Source organism: Ranitomeya imitator, chromosome 3 (genome assembly GCF_032444005.1).
Source record: "Ranitomeya imitator isolate aRanImi1 chromosome 3, aRanImi1.pri, whole genome shotgun sequence".
Taxonomy (NCBI): domain Eukaryota; kingdom Metazoa; phylum Chordata; class Amphibia; order Anura; family Dendrobatidae; genus Ranitomeya; species Ranitomeya imitator.
In genome coordinates this window covers 765,201,175-765,215,174 of record NC_091284.1, presented here as the reverse complement: position 1 = coordinate 765,215,174, position 14,000 = coordinate 765,201,175, and the positions used below count along the sequence as shown (strand labels likewise).

The window sequence follows — 14,000 nt, the reverse complement described above, 5'->3', positions numbered from 1 at the left end:
CCTTGATCCAGAAGAACACCCGGAGGAAGTAGATGCACTGTTGCCCCGGTGGAACTTTCACCTAGGGTGTTTATTCTCTTTATTCTTTGAAATTGCAACATGTAAGTTGAAAAACAATGTTTTATTCTATTACTTTGAACACTAATTCAAAAATCCTGAGGATATAACTTTGATACATTTATTTCTGAAGATATTGAAAAAAATGAAGGGGTACCAATAATTGTGACCAGCACTGTAGTGTCACCAACTAGCAATACAGACACATTGTTAGTTAGACAGTATTCCCAAAATGTAATAGATGAAATTCATAAAGAAATCGGACGGATCTAGGTGCTCATCGGAAATAAATGTTCCCGGGTGCACTGTGAAACGCAAACCCAATCCCGAAAATGGTAATGTGTTCCAACAAAAGGAGTGGATCGCAAAATGTCTGCTGGAAATGGTGGAAGTGGACATAGCAGCGGATCAACCAAAAAGGTGCCAGCACCACCTAACAACAGCATTGGTCCCAATGCTAGTTTGATAATGATTCCCCAACAAACTAGAACGATCATACACAAGTACACAACGGAAGTTGATATTTCCAGGTGCACTGTGGAACGCAGAACACTTCCAAAAAGTGGTGATGTGTCCCAAGACAACAAAGTCAAAGCGCTAGGATACACTATTAAATAATATAAAGGATATGAATGTGTATCGATAACACCGTAGTCGCGATCTTGAATAACAGCCACCGACAGTTGTGCCCTCCAATAAACATTTTTAAGGGCCCATCCTAGACAATAGAAGTATATAGTATACGTCCAATTCTAGATATGTATATAGATATACATTAAGAATATAAAGATTATAAGACATCCCTGATTATACAGCAATGCAACATATAGTAAATATTTATAGAAATATATACAAAACAAAATCCCCCAATTTATTTCCTCCCCCACCTACCACCCTTTCCTTTCCCCTTCTTAAAAATAAATTGAAGCACTTATGATAATAACCATAAATGACAGGCACATGTGAAGTTAGGTACATTGGCATGGCCATACAATCATGGATAAACATTGGGTAGAGAACAGAAAACACAAATTTGACGTATGTTTGCAAGATATGGGGACCTGCACATAGACAAGCATTTTAGTCAACTTATGGGGAAGACAATCATATGTAGAAGAAGAACTTGACTATGGAAGTCTCGCATAAAGGATAAAGTTAGCACATTTGGCTTGGCATTTATTGGAAAAAAAAAATTAATACAGATATAGTCTGGAAAAATCTTTTTTTTTGTGTGTGTGTATTAACCCCTTTCTACCATTGGACATACTATTCCGTCCATGTGGGGTGGGCCCTACTTCCCAAGTATGGAATAGTACGTCCAGCGCGATCAGCCGCGCTCACGGGGGAGCGCGGCTGATCGCGGCCGGGTGTCAGCTGACTATCGCAGCTGACATCCGGCACTATGTGCCAGGAGCGGTCACGAACCGCCCCGGCACGTTAACCCCCGGCACACTGCGATCAAACATGATCGAAGTGTTCCGGCGGTATAGAGGAGCCCCCTCCCTGCGTGCTTCCCTGAGACCGTCGGAGCAACGCGATGTGATCGCGTTGCTCCGAGGGTCTCCTACCTTCTCCCTGCAGGCCCTGGATCCAAAATGGCCGTGGGGCTGCATTCGGGTCCTGCAGGGAGGTGGCTTACAAGCGCCTGCTCAGAGCAGGCGCCGGGAAGCCTCCAGGAGTGCACGTCAGCGATCTTACACTATAACATGATCCACCCAATGATCCACAATGTTATAGTGTAAAAAAAAAAAAATATTCAGATGTGTAAAAAAAGAATTTAAAAAAATTCCTAAAAAAAAATATATATACAGTCATGGCCAAAATTATTGACACCCCTGCAATACTGTCAGATAATACTCATTTTCTTCCTGAAAATGATTGCAAACACAAATTATTTGGTATTATTATCTTCATTTAATTTGTCTTTAATGAAAGAACACAAAAAGAATTGTCCTAAAGCCAAATTGGATATAATTCCACACCAAACATAAAAAAGGGGGTGGACAAAAGTATTGGCACTGTTCGAAAAATCATGTGATGCTTCTCTAATTTGTGTAATTAACAGCACCTGTAACTTACCTGTGGCACCTAACAGTTGTTGGTAATAACTAAATCACACTTGCAGCTAGTTGACATGGATTAAAGTTGACTCAACCTCTGTCCTGTGTCCTTGGGTGTACCACATTGAGCAAAGAGAAAAGAAAGAAGACCAAAGAACTGTCTGAGGACTTGAGAAGCCAAATTGTGAGGAAGCATGAGCAATCTCAAGGCTACAAGTCAATCTCCAAAGACCTGAATGTTCCTGTATCTACGGTGCGCAGTGTCATCAAGAAGTTTAAAGCCCATGGCACTGTGGCTAACCTCCCTAGATGTGGACGGAAAAGAAAAATTGACAAGAGATTTCAACGCAAGATTGTGCGGATGTTGGATAAAGAACCTAGACTAACATCCAAACAAGTTCAAGCTGCCCTGCAGTTCGAGGGTACAACAGTGTCAACCCGTACTATCCGTCGGCATCTGAATGAAAAGGTAGGAGACCCATGAAGACCCCACTTCTTACCCCGAGACATAAAAAAGCCAGTCTGGAGTTTGCCAAAACTTACCTGAAAAAGCTTAAAACGTTTTGGAAGAATGTTATCTGGCCAGATAAGACAAAAGTAGAGCTTTTTGGGCAAAGGCATCAACATCGAGCTTACAGGAGAAAAAAAGAGACATTCAAAGAAAAGAACACGGTCCCTACAGTCAAACATGGCGGAGGTTCCCTGATGTTTTGGGGTTGCTTTGCTGCCTCTGGCACTGGACTGCTTGACCGTGTGCATGGCATTATGAAGTCTGAAGACTACCAACAAATTTTGCAGCATAATGTAGGGCCCAGTGTGAGAAAGCTGGGTCTCCCTCAGAGGTCATGGGTCTTCCAGCAGGACAACAACCCAAAACACACTTCAAAAAGCACTAGAAAATGGTTTGAGAGAAAGCACTGGAGACTTCTAAGGTGGCCAGCAATGAGTCCAGACCTGAATCCCATAGAACACCTGTGGAGAGATCTAAAAATGGCAGTTTGGAGAAGGCACCCTTCAAATATCAGGGACCTGGAGCAGTTTGCCAAAGACGAATGGTATAAAATTCCAGCAGAGCATTATAAGAAACTCATTGATGGTTACCGGAAGCGGTTGGTCGCAGTTATTTTGCCTAAAGGTTGTGCAACCAAGTATTAGGCTGAGGGTGCAATACTTTTGTCTGGCCCATTTTTGGAGATTTGTGTGAAATGATCAATGTATTGCTTTTTGCTTCATTCTCTTGTGTTTTTTCATTTAAGACAAATTAAATGAAGATAATAATACCAAATAATTTGTGTTTGCAATCATTTTCAGGAAGAAACTGAGTATTATCTGACAGAATTGCAGGGGTGTCAATACTTTTGGCCATGACTGCATATATTGTTCCAATAAATACATTTCTTAATCTAAATTAAAAAAAAACAATAAAAGTACACATATTTAGTATCTCCGCGTCCGTTACGACCCGACCTATAAAACTGTCCCACTAGTTAACCCCTTCAGTGAACACCGTAAAAAAAAAAAAAAAACCCAGAGGCAAAAAACAACGCTTTATTATACCGCCGACCAAAAAGTGGAATAACACGCGATCAATAAGATGGATATAAATAACCATGGCACCACTGAAAACGTCAACTTGTCCCGCCAAAAAATGAGCCACCATACAGCATCATCAGCAAAAAATTAAAAAGTTATAGTCCTCAGAATAAAGCGATGCAAAAATAATTATTATTTCCATAAAATAGTTTTTATCGTATAAAAGAGCCAAAACATAAAAAAAGATATAACTGAGGTATCGCTGTAATCGTACTGACCTGAAGAATAAAGCTGCTTTAACCATTTTACCAAACGCGGAACGGTATAAACCCCCCACCCCTCCCCCCAAAGAAATTCATGAATAGCTAGTTTTTGGTAATTCTGCCTCACGAAAATCGGAATAAAAAGCTATCAAAAATGTCACGTGCCCGAAAATGTTGCCACTAAAAACGTCAACTCGTCCCGCAAAAAACAAGACCTCACATGACGCTGTGGACCAAAATATGGAAAAATTATAGCTCTCAAAATGTGGTAATGCAAAAAATATTTTTTGCAATAAAAAGCGTCTTTTAGTGTGTGACGGCTGCCAATCATAAAAATCCGCTGGAAAACCCGCTATAACTAGTAAATCAAACCCCCTTCATCACCCCCTTAGTTAGGGAAAAAATAAAAAAATGTATTTCCATTTTCCCATTAGGGTTAGGGCTAGGGTTAGTGTTAGGGTTGGGGCTAGGGTTAGGGCCACAGTTAGGGTTGGGGCTAAAGTTAGGGTTGGGGCTAAAGTTAGGGTTTGGATTACATTTACGGTTGGGATTAGGGTTAGGGGTGTGTCAGGGTTAGGGGCGTGGTTAGGGTTACTGTTGGGATTAGGGTTAAGGGTGTGTTTGGATTAGGGTTTCAGTTATAATTGGGGGGTTTCCACTGTTTATGCACATCAGGGGCTCTCCAAACACGACATGGCATCCGATCTCAATTCCAGCCAATTCTGCGTTGAAAAAGTAAAACTGTGCTCCTTCCTTTCTGAGCTCTCCCGTGTGCCCAAACAGGGGTTTACCCCAACATATGGGGTATCAGCGTACTCAGGACACATTGGACAACAACTTTTGGGGTCCAATTTCACCTGTTACCCTTGGGAAAATACAAAACTGGGGGCTAAAAATAATTTTTGTGGAAAAAAAAAGGATTTTTTATTTTAACGGCTCTGCGTTCTAAACTGTAGTGAAACACTTGGGGGTTCAAAGTTCTCACAACGCATCTAGATAAGTTCCTTGGGGGTCTAGTTTCCAATATGGTGTCACTTGTGGGGGGTTTCTACTGTTTAAGTACATTAGGGGCTCTGCAAACGCAATGTGACACCTGCAGACCATTCCATCTAAGTCTGCATTCCAAATGGCGCTCCTTCCCTTCCGAGCTCTGCCATGCGCCCAAACAGTGGTTCCTCCCACATATGGGGTATCAGCGTACTCAGGACAAATTGGACAACAACTTTTGGGGTTCAATTTCTTCTGTTACCCTTGGGAAAATACAAAACTGGGGGCTAAAATATAATCCTTAGGGGGTCTACTTTCCAAAATGGTGTGACTTGTGGGGGGTTTCAATGTTTAGGCACATCAGTGGCTCTCCAAACGCAACATGGCATCCCATCTCAATTCCTGTTAAAATTTTGCATTTAAAAGTCAAACGGCGCTCCTTCGCTTCTTGGCTCTGCCATGCGCCCAAACAGTGGTTTACCCCCACATATGGGGTATCAGCGTACTCAGGACAAATTGTACAACAACTTTTGGGGTCCAATTTCTTCTCTTACCCTTGGGAAAATAAAAAATTGGTCGAAAAGATCATTTTTGTGAAAAAATATGATTTTTTTTTTTATTTTTACGGCTCTGCATTATAAACTTCTGTGAAGCACTTGGTGGGTCAAAGTGCTCACCACCACACATCTAGATAAGTTCCTTAGGGGGTCTACTTTCCAAAATGGTGTCATTTGTGGGGGGTTTCAATGTTTAGGCACATCAGTGGCTCTCCAAATGCAACATGGCGTCCCATCTCATTTCCAGTTAATTTTGCAGTGAAAAGTCAAATGGCGCTCCTTCGCTTCCGAGCTCTCCCATGTGCCTAAACAGTGGTTTACCCCCACATATGGGGTATCGGCGTACACAGGACAAATTGTACAACTTTTGGGGTCCATTTTCTCCTGTTACCCTTGGTAAAATAAAACAAATTGGAGCTGAAGTAAATTTTGGGGGAAAAAAGTTAAATGTTCATTTTTATTTAAACATTCCAAAAATTCCTGTGAAACACCTGAAGGGTTAATAAACTTGTTGAATGTGGTTTTGAGCACCTTGTGGGGTGCAGTTTTTAGAATGGTGTCACACTTGGTTATTTTCTATCATATAGACCCCTCAAAATGACTTCAAATGAGATGTGGTCCCTAAAAAAAAAAATGCTGTTGTAAAAATGAGAAATTGCTGGTCAACTTTTAATCCTTTCAAAAACCTGACCGGTACATCCAATGTACCCATTCAGATGGAGACGTTTATTCTCAGCGAGGTAAGGCAAGTGTAGGACCTGGTATAAGAGAGATGCCGTAAAGGGGCTACCAGGTACACATAAAATTGGCCATTTTTATGCGCTAAACGCTCTCATTTTTCATATTTCTAGTGCAGTAATGCAGTTCAAATTTCATATTTCAAGTTTGCATGTTCTAGCGCTGCAGTGTGCTGCCTTATTTACTTAACTTTTAATCCTTATGACTCCCTAACAAAAAAAAAATTTTGGTTCCAAAATTGTGCTGATGTAAAGTAGACATGTGGGAAATGTTACTTATTAAGTATTTTGTGTGGCATATCTGTGATTTAATTGCATTAAAATTCAAAGTTGGAAAATTGCGAAATTTTCAAAATATTCGCCAAATTTCTGTTTTTTTCACAAATAAACGCAGGTAATATCAAAGAAATTTTACCACTGTCATGAAGTACAATATGTCACGTGAAAACTGTCAGAATCACCGGGATCCGTTGAAGCGTTCCAGAGTTATAACCTCATAAAGGGACAGTGGTCAGAATTGTAAAAATTGGCCCGGTCCTTAACGTGCAAACCACCCTTGGGGGTAAAGTGATGTGTGGTGCCACATACAAATAATAGAGCCACTTAAGAATTCGCGCAGTATGACAATATCATAAGTGGAGTGTAGGAAGAAGAAATTATTATATAGGCCAAGATTTTCAGTGGAAACAATATCAATTGGATCCGTGCGAAAGGTAAGTAATTAATAAAGTTGTCCAATCCAGTGAGTGATCTATAAAAGAAAAATTTTAATTAATTTTGTTCAACAGAGGGAACTCTATATCTAGTTATAAAAGAGAAAAGCATTCGACGTGTGTAAAAGAATTTTAGAGTCTACATAAATAGTAAAATATAGATCAAACAAAATCAGAGAATGATGTTATTTATGTGTATTAAATCTGCTTGTAGAAGCCAGAAAATAATAGCTCCTCATTCCACCCCACTGAAGCGAGGCTCTGTAGGTTCAAAATCCATATTGATTCTCAACGTAGGAGTTCTTGACTGGTTCCCTATCGCGGATATTCGGAAAAACCCAATCCAGCGTCATGGCACAAGTCCCCTTAGTTTTGCTATTATGGTGATGTAGGTAATGTGCAGCAACAGACGTAAGTGTTTTGCCTTTATCTATGTCCTTCTTTCCTGTCCTAATGTACAAGAAGTGTTGTTGTATTCTACGTCTGAGTTCCTGTTTGGTCTGCCCAACATAGATTTTAAGACACACACAGACAAGGGCATATACAAGATTTTGTGTCTTACAGTTGAAATAGTCTTGTGAACAAATCTGTACAAAAGAGGTAGGGAAATGAGATTGTTCACTCATTCTCTTGAATCGGCAGATTGTGCAATTGCCACAAGGGTATAAGCCCTTGAGTTTAGTTCCCCTATTCAACCGAACCATTGACCATTGATCGAAATGACTAACCATGAGATAGTCCTTCAGATTATTTTAATCTCCTGGCAATCATCTTCGGTTGTGTTGAAATAAACTGTCGTAATCTTGGGTCACTGAGGAGTATCCCCCAATTGTTATCCATAATCTGATGTCTTGCCACTGGTTCTTATGCGTGGTTATCAAATCAATGGTACTTGTTTCTTACAATCTTGGCTGTAATGTATCCTTATGATCAGTCTTCTGAGAGTGTTGATATGCCCTTGAAATAATTGTACATGGGTAACCCCTTGCTGCACACTTGTCCGTTAAATCACGTGCTTGTACTTTAAAGTCCTCTGGTGCTACAATTCCTTTGAAGGCGTAAAAAATGCCCCTTAGGGATATCATTCTGTATATGGAGAGGGTGAAAGCTCTCATAATGTAACAGACTATTTACAGCTGTTGGTTTCCAAAACAGATTAATCTTTACTGTTGATCCTTCCAGTGAAATTTTGAGATCAAGAAAATCTACAGAGGAACATGAAAAGTTGGAAGTCAAAGTAATGTTCCATGGGTTGTCAGTCAAGGAGGCAATGAAAGTCTGCAATCTTCAAGGGTTCCAGTCCACAATATAAGTATGTCATCTATAAATCTAAACCAATCCATGGCATGTTGTTGAAAAGCCGGTTTTGTTTGCACCACTGTCTCCTCCCACCAGCCTAAAAGAAATTAGCATATGATGGGGCACATCAGGCCCCCATTGCAGTGCCTGAGATCTGTTTGTAAAAAGCACAATCAAAATATAAAATAGTTATTGAGTGCCATCTGTAAGAGGTCCAGAATAAGAGTCATGTTTTCTGTTGCCAGTGCAGTGCTATGTAAATTAAGGAAGTGGGAGACTGACATTAGACCCAGATCATGTATAATACTCGTGTAGAGAGTGTCTACATCTAATGTGACCAAAAACATACCTGCCGGGATGGACACCTTTTCCAGTTGTATCAAATGTGATGAGTCTCTAACGTAAGATCCTAAAGACAGAACCAGAGGTTGTAGATAATGATCCAAGTATATACAAGGTCGCTCAAACAATCCCCCAATACCTGAAACAAGTGGTCATGCCTTGTGGTTCTTGGAGGTATTTGTGTACTTTGGGGAGCATTTAAAATGTGGATGATCGGTAGAGAGGAAAGCCCACCTTGTGCAGTCTAAACTAGACAAGTAGAAAAAACTCAGTTGTGAAAGTGCTCACCTGGATTGGTTGTGCAACTGCAGTCACTACACTGAGCAAGGTAAGGCATATACTCCGATGACTGTTGCTTCACCCGGAGGTCCAGAAATGTAATCAGAGAATAGAGGGAAGGTGGCTTGATAAAGCGCTGCTGGGGATGTAATGATTACGATGCCACCAAGGATTATCATACAACTTGACCTTTATTGAATGCTAAAATTAAAATTATATGATAATCCTTGGTGACATCATAATCCTTATATCCCTGGCAGCGCTTTATCCAGCCACCTTCCCTCTATTTTCTGAATCTTGTTGATTATGCTATGGTGCAGTGCCCAAGATAGTAATCCGTCCATTCTTGCTTTAAAAACCAAAGTGGGATCTGATGCTAATGACCGATAACCAGGATTATTTGTTAATTGACGTCTGGCTTCCTTTATATACATCTCAGGGGGCTACAACACAATGTTTCCTCCTTTTTCAGCTTCCTTAATGGTAAAGGAAGTGTTCTCCCTCAAATAGCTAAGTGCCTTTCGTTAGTGTATCGAGATATTATTAGACCTACCAGTTTCAATTTTCAGTTGCTGAATATCCCAGTGAACGACGTCAAAGAAGATCTGTACTGCCGGGAAGAGGGAGAAGAAAGGAGTGGCTTGAAATGGTAATCTGCCAGGAAATCTGATCTTTTTGTCTGGACCCTCCTCAATTTCTGTCAATAATTCAATCAAATTACAGAACACCATTTTTTTTTTATCTTAAGGTAAAGTATCTTAAGGTAAGTAAGTTTGAAGGTCAATTGTCTACAAAAGAGATACAAGTCTTTAGTTAATATATACACTTATCAAGTGTACTCAAGGGTGAGAATGGCAGATTCTTAGGAGTGTTTTTACCTCCTGAGTAAGGAGATAAATTAATAATCTGTAAATTAATTTCCTTAACCTTGGGTATCACAGTTTCTTGTTGTGTCTTGTGTTCCTTTTGTAAGTGGGATACCACTCCCTGAATCTTCTGCCCCTCTTCCTTAGGGTTAGACGGCTTGCATCTGCTCCTCCTGTTGTATATATACCTTATCTGGCCAGTACCCAACCACCCCTGGACGAAGCATTTCAGTGTGAAACGCGCGTCGGGTGTGGTGTGTCCCCCAGGAGTACTCCGCAGGTAACTATATCTACTGCTTGTACATACACAAGTATGAAGAATGCTTTATGATGTGGCGCTTACATGTGCCTTGGGTGCATAGTTACACAGTACCTTCTTGATCTTTTTGTGTGTACATATTAATATTGTTATTTATTTGATTGTATTTACCTTATGTATACACTTTGTTGTTGGCTTACTCCTTGGGCTACCCACCCTTTTGTTCTTGTGCTTGTGGTTTTGCCCATTCTTAATACCTTTAATATTTTTCTAATAAAGATCATGTTCATTTTAATTGGCCCAGTGTAAAGTTTTGTTTGTAGGTGTCTTATATATGATGACTTCATGGCATTGTTTAAGGGATTTGTTTAGGTGTATCTAGTTATACAGTACACAGTCTAACATTCAATGCGAATTTGACATACGTAATGTGTCACGCAGTGTGCACTATTGGTGCAGCAATGGTATCCAGTGCTTAATAATATTAGATCTTGTTCAGACATACCATATACACACCAGACATGGAAATGGTATATACTGCTAGCACAATACTAATAACATGCACATAAGTAACACAGATTAGAATGTCAAGGCTTGAAAAGGTAACCTGTTTAAACAGAAATGGATAGGACACCCCACGCATATCGCCACTCAGAACTGTGGCTTCATCAGGGGTAGATGTGTAGCTATGTATGGCCTGTTAGGTCATATACACCTGGATTCATACCAATCATGGGAGGCCGGTGTGAACGAGCCCTCATTGCCTCGAGACATTCGGTCCTATCAATAAAGGTTTATAGGAATGGCATAATGCACACGCACCTACCAGAAATGACATCACTGGAGCGCAAAACCTAAACCGAACATCATATATGTAACCAAATAAAGACAACGATAGGGCAAATATTTACTTAGTGTCACCAACTAGAGCTACAGACACATTGTTAGTTAGAAAGTATTCCCCAACATAATAGATGTAATTCAGAATGAAATTGGAAGGTTCTAGGCGCTCACCCGGAAATGTTCCCCTGTGCACTGTGGAACACAAAGCAAATCCCGGAAATGATAATGAATTCCAACATACCTTCTTTGCTTTTTCTACGCTCCACATTGTGCATGTGATTAGTAGATCCCCCGACCTTATTTATGGTGGTGCCCTCGACTTTTCCTTGTTATAGTTTACCATTATTGTTGCCCCCTACTAGTGTTTGAATATAACCAGGACAGATTTATAGACAATAATAATTATTTTTCTGTTGTGCTACCAAAAAGGCTGAGATTTCTGAATTCTCATGGACCAGTGCCCCACCCCTACCCCAGCAGAATCAGAAAATTAATGCTTTTTTGTTCTCTTAAAAATTTGCAGCATGTCAATTTTTTCAGTGTTTTGTAGGTTTCTCCTACGTCAAAATCAGTGAGTAAGTGACAAGATTTTCACAGGTTCTAAATGAAGATAAGGAGATTAAAATGAAATGAATGAGTGAAAAATATTACTCTTATTTTTTGAGGAGTGGGGGGGAATTATTCCATATAAAATGGCTGAGAGGCAGAAGTATGTGACCCCTTAGGCTTGGCAATTGATTTGAAGATCAAATAAAAGTCAAGTGTCTGTCATACTAGTGTCTGAAATCAGGTGTGAGTGGACAATTTGTTTTATTTTAATAAAGTGGAATTTCAGTTGTTGTATTTTTGTCTTTTTTTAATACACTTAGACAAACACTTGTGTCATGGAACAAAGAAGATTTTTGTCACCCTCAGGAGAAGAGTTGTTGATACTCATCAGGCTGCAAAACAGTCTCTGAAGAGATTGGACTCCTTCAATTCACATGGAATAGAGAGGAGGAAATTCAAGACCATTATTGCACTCTCCAAGAGTAACTGTCCAACAGGGATCATGCCACCAGCAAGGCATATCATAGTCTGCAATGTTACAAAGGAACCCAAGGAGGATTCTAAGCAACAAAAGGCCCATCGTATGTTTATAATCAGGAGAGCATGGAACAAGAATAGTGTCCATGACACATTTGCAAGGAGAAAGCCACTTTTTTTTTTAAATGTCGCTATCCTGTAGTTTTCTTATCACCTGGACAAACCAAAGGGCTTTTACAACAGTGATTTGTGGCTCAGTGAGACTGATATAGAGTTTTATTGTTTAATCTTTCTCCAAACGTAACACTTTTCATTTAAATACTGCATTACACTATGAAAACCTCATGACATCCGTGAAACACAGTGGTGGTATTATCTTGATATGGGACTGTTTGATTCATCTCTGCAAATTCTAAAGGAAAATGTTAGGTCCATAAGCTAAATCAAGAGAATGTGGATCATGCAGCAAGACAAAACCCAAAGCACACAAGCCGTTCTACAAAAGAATGATTAAGGAAGAATAAAGTTTCGGAATGGCCAAGTCAAAGTCCTTTTAACCGTATAGAAATGTTGTGGAAGACCTGAAGCGAGCAGTTCACAGGGGAAAATCCATCAACATTACAGAGTTGAAGCTGTTTTGAAAGGAGGAATGGGCTAAACTTCCATCAAGTCAATACGCAGGACTATTCAACAATTCCATAAATGTTTAGATGCAGTCACTACTGCATAAGAGAGTCACTCCAGATATGGAAAGCAAAAGTCCACATACTTTTACTATTCACAGATGTCATATTGGATTTGGTTCTCTTTATCTACTTTTAGGACTTGTGTGAAAATCTGATGTAGCTTTACGTCCCCTTTATGCAAAAATATGAAAAATTCTGAAGGGTTCAAAAACTTTGTTGCCCCACTGTAAGTTGTCAAAATTAGACTATCATAAACCATCAAAATCTGTAGTAAGGGAAACTCCTAGCCAGTGCAACCATACATGTGTTCAGGGTAAAATATGTAATTTCTTGCCCATGATATAACACCAGGATGAGTCAGTCAGTCAGCAGTGCCAACACGCATTTCGAGTGGGCTTCCTTGGGTGACTGACTCAATTTGATCAATAGTACCTATCCCACTATGCATAGTGTTAGGACTGTATTAAATGCTGCAGCACTGGCACTTTATTAATGACATTTTTTACCATTATAATTATTTTTCATGGTTTTTCTCCCATGTCCACTTTACGTTTTTCTTGGATGAGCTAGCCTTTTACCACTTGAGCCCTTCACTTGACCTTGTCTTTTTTTGTATACATATATATAGCTACTGTACATACCCATCTTGGAATTTTTTTTAACTAAAGCTATGTATAATTTTTAAATGGATTTTCTCCTTGTTTCTTGGTGTCTTACATATTTTATTTGCTGTCTGACTTTTACGTGGATAGTACATGTCCATGTAATATTCTCATCTGATTGACCATCAAGGATATGGCAATAAGGGTTCAAGATTTTGTCAGAATGAGCTCAATAACTGATTCACTGTTAAGACTGTGGAGACCCGTGTGTCGTAAATAGTGCCCTCCCCCCTACCACCAATCCCGAAAAGACAACACGAACAGGCTCAGATGGGTTGAACTAGTCGGTCACAGTTTATTAATTTGATAAGCAGGAAGGGGCAAATTACATTTCGCAACGGGCTCACAGCCGTGGGCCTTGTCTGCGACTGACAAGCGGCCAGCCAATGAGCGGCTACGAAGCTTCGCCCCTCCCTCCACTTCCGCTGTGACTTAAAAATAACATGCATATTTCCCAGAGGAGCATTGCACGGCGAATAAGCCTCCTTACCTTGACAAGCCAGAGATGGTATGTCACTCTCCATAAGGAGAAACGATACCCCTTAAAAATAACAGTATTATTATCGTCAGCTTTAAGGTTCAAGTATTAAAAACATTTTTTAAACGTCACAAAAACATTAGTAAATATGTAGGGGAGGGAGCATGGGACAATTGCTTCCAGAAGGTCAGCCGGGGAGAAAGAGGAAGGAACTGGATTTAACCCTTGTGGGTGTGGCCGGACGCCCCTTCCTCTCTCTTCCTGTTGGTCAGCTGGGCGTCCCAATTAGGGCATCACCTGGGGGAGTAGTGTGAGAGGGGAATAGGCACTGCACGGTGGTTCCTATTAGCTTT

At 40.1% G+C, this 14,000-nt stretch overlaps 1 long non-coding RNA gene across 1 annotated transcript; it reads left to right on the top strand.

Annotated features, from left to right (window-relative positions):
• The first annotated feature begins 4,896 nt into the window (after positions 1 to 4,896).
• On the top strand, positions 4,897 to 13,171 carry LOC138671112 (uncharacterized). The gene is made up of 3 exons (XR_011319429.1): positions 4,897 to 8,219; positions 9,397 to 9,973; positions 11,665 to 13,171. It is a non-coding gene; the product is annotated as an uncharacterized lncRNA (long non-coding RNA).
• The last annotated feature ends 829 nt before the right edge of the window (positions 13,172 to 14,000 follow it).